Here is a 4,088-nt window from a genome sequence, read left to right as displayed (position 1 = left end):
AGGCAGGAATCCATCCTTGTTTCAACATCATCAATCACTGCTGACACAACTTATTGAGTAAAGTAATGATGATATATTGTAAGACGTTGACAAGATCGCAGACATCAATACACAAAGACAGTCAACAATAAGAGCTATGTAATTTGTGTTATTATGATTAAGTATATACACTCACTTCATTAGGTACACCTTTTCAACTGCTCGTTAACACACATATCTAATCAGCCAATCATGTGGCAGCATCTCAATGCATTTAGGCATGCAGACATGGTCAAGACGATTTGCTGAAGTTCAAGCCAAGCATCAGAATGGGGAAGAAAGGTGATTTAAGTGACTTTGAATGTGGCATGGTTGTTGGTGCCAGATGAGCTAGTTTGAGTATTTCAGAAAGTGCTGATCAACTGGGATTTTCCCGCACGACCATCTCTAGGGCTTACAGAGAATGGTCTGAAAAAGAGAAAATATCCAGTAAGTGGCAGTTCTCTCTGCGAAAATGCCTTGTTGATGGCATAGGGTCAGAGGAGAATGGCCAGACTGGTTTGAGCTGATAGAATGGCAACAGTAACTCAAATAACCACTCATTACAACCAAGGTATGCAGAAGTCGAGCATTTCACGTCGAACCTTGAAGCAGATGGGCTACAGCAGCAGGACCACACCGGATGCCACTCCTGTCAACTAAGAACAGGAAACTGAGGCTACAATTTGCAGGCCCACTGAAATTGGACAATAGAAGTACTGCGTATTGTTGCTGAACAACAGTATTGTGTCTGAAGCCTTTTACCAAAGTGCTTTACAATGGCCTCTCATTCACCCATTCACACACACATTCACACACCAATGCCGGCAAGCTACCATGCAAGGTGTCAGCCCCTCATTGGGAACAATTTGGGAATCAGTGTCTTGACCAAGGTCTTGACATGTGAAATCTACCTGCTGAGCCACAGCCGCTCCACATGAAACTTCACATGACTGAGGATTGACTCGTTGGATCAATATGGCTTTCACTTCCTCTCTGAGCAAGAATGAAAAAAATAAAACATATTGAAAAAAACTAACCGAATGAAACGTGTATTTGTGCGTTTGAATGAATCACAAGTCAGAAAATACTGCTTCAGAGGAGTGGACATTACTCATGACTCATTCACCTCCTGAATAGCCAATTTTCTTTCCGCTAAATGTGTTTAATACAAACATCAGACGACTGAGGGTTAAAATATGACACATTGACTGATCAATAATGGTTTTCACTTCCTCTCTGAGCAAACAGCCTTGCCTTCCGAACCCCTTGTGAGGATCTAGGGATTATCAGCACAAAAAGACCAACTGAGCCAGCACTTACTGACTGCACATTACATGCACACAGACTATAAACCTTCTACAAGTAGTGTGTCTGTCTTTATAGTTTGCCTTCAGCAATCTCACTATGACACACCTTTACTTTTTCTCCTTCGGCCAACTATTATTTTCGTTGATGTCATGCCAACCATGTACTGGAATGACATCATGAGAATAAATGAATAGGAATTTGTTAAAAGTCGATTTATCTTGGTTAGAGGTAGATTACAGGGTGTAAAGGTAGATCTGGACCGGAACCAGGCTACAGTGGTTGAAGGGCTTAGCCAGCTTTCTCTCTAATGTTTTGCGAACACGTCCTCAGACGGTGTTGTGGTTTCGCGCCGTAGATAAGCCCAGGATTCTGTCAGAGAGACTTGATCCTGGATGGTTTTGTTTTAGTTGGACAGGACTGGGAGAGACAGATGAGACAGGAGAGAGTCATCAGCAAACACACACACACACACACACACACACACACACACACACATAAACACACACACACGCACGCACACACACACACACACACACACACACACACACACACACACACACCACCCCCACATCAAAAGAAAAACAAACAGAGGATAAGAAATGTGGAGAGGGATCACACAAGGCCACTAGGGCACCCCCCCCTCCGCCCCCCTCACCCCAACCACACACACATACACACACACACACGCACAAAATCACCACTTACCACCTCACACACACACACACACACACACACACACATCCACAAACTCACCACTTACCGCTTCACATACACACACACGCCCACTCTGCCTGCTGCCAGCCTGGCCTATCCCCTTGGCATGAGGGCGTTGAAGGCTAGATGGCGAGATTGTTGATGAGCGGCTATTGATAATGGCTGGCTGCAGCGCGGTAGACCACAGGACACGGAACAACACAACAAAACCCCGCCTGGGCGTGCCTCAGCTCCGTGGGTAGCAGCCGTGTTCAGAGAGGCTGTGGAACAGAGTCCTACGTCCCTGTGTGACTCACCTTCTGTGTGAGTGACTTTGTGGGTGTGTGTGTGTGCGCGTGTGTGTGTGTGCGCGTGCGGGGAATGTGACCCAGCCTGTTCCGTCGGAGACGACGCAACGCGTCCTTCTTCCCACAAGCCCCGGAGAGAAGCAGCGCCGTCTCACGACAACGAAGGAACGCTGAGGCAGGCCGTCCCTGTGACTGGGGAGGTCAGGAAAGGCCAGGCAGGGGGGGGGGGGTGGGAGTGACCAGAGAGGGGGACCCCAAGACAATAACTTAAATCTAACCCCCCCCCCCTCACACACACACACACATAGTTGTATGTGGTCCTTTGTACTGCATTGTATATCTGTTGCTGAACATGTATTTCCCCTTGGGGATTATTAAATTGCCACTCCACCCCACCCCACACCACTCCACACCACCCCACTCCACCCCACACCACTCCACCCCACGCCACCCCACACCACCCCACACCACACCACCCCACTCCAGAGAAGTTCGGACGGGCAACGAGCACCAGAATATTTGGAAAGACCTCTTTACATGTAAATGGCCTCTGGGTGCTGAAACTATCCCCCCCAAAAATGCCAAATGCAACTCTGAAGACATGCAACAACTTGCTAGTGGTCAAACTTGGTTTGTAAATAATGTCCATGGAACTGACTATCTAAATAGAGTGTAACCAAACAACCAATATGTTATGAGATAAGACACTGTACATTATCTCAACAGCTCCAACCCTGATAGCGGTGACATGCTACACACACACACACACACACACACACACACACACACACTCACGCACACTCACACACTCACACACACACACACACACACACACACTCACACACACACACACACACACACACACACACACACACACACACACACACACGCACACACACGTCATTGTGATATGCCTTTGATATGCCTGTGATATGCCTGTGATATATGATATATACACGTGTGTGTGTGTGTGTGTGTGTGTGTGTGTGTGTGTGTGAGTGTGTGTGTGAGCTACATTCTACTTGTATATGTTTCTAGGAAAATCAAACTTGAACTTGGAGCTTGGGTTGAATGCCTGAAGGAAACCTGGCTCCAGATCAAAAAGTTATTCAGCCAATCCCTGCCCGAGCTACTCTGAAGTTGCCTGAAGCACACACAGATCTGGAACCAACCTATTGTATTTCCAACTTATTAAAATACAAACATAATACAAACATACTAATAATAATGTAACACACACACATACTCACGCACGCGCACGCACACACACACACACACACACACACACACACACACACACACACACACACACACACACACACACACACACACACACTTTCATAACACGCCAAGAAGTTTTTTGTCTGAACATGATATCATTATGTAAGGTATTGAGCTCTGATTTGTAGGGTATTACGTTTTAAATCCAGTCCTGCTGCTGGGATTAACTTCACAGAAACTCTTAAAGGAGCAGGGCGTTTGCCTGTTGGAACTTTTCCATCTCTATCCACCGTAGTGGAATTCAGTTCGAACAATATACCCCCCCCCAAAAACAAATGGACTTGCAGTGCCAGACATTAGCTGTTGTGTATCTGCATACACACACTATTTTGATTTCACTCTCTGCTCACAGTATAGATAAGTGCAGATGAAGGAAAGAAGATAAGGAGAGGAGACTAGGAGAGGAGACTAGGAGAGAAACATACTTTAGATTATGGGGACGCACCCTGAGACTAGGATGTAGCCTACACTCAGTCA

This window comes from Nansenia antarctica, assembly GCF_963989245.1.
Source record: "Nansenia antarctica genome assembly, chromosome: 2".
Lineage (NCBI taxonomy): Eukaryota > Metazoa > Chordata > Actinopteri > Argentiniformes > Microstomatidae > Nansenia > Nansenia antarctica.
The sequence above is the reverse complement of the archived record's forward strand: the minus strand, read 5'-3'. Positions refer to the sequence as shown.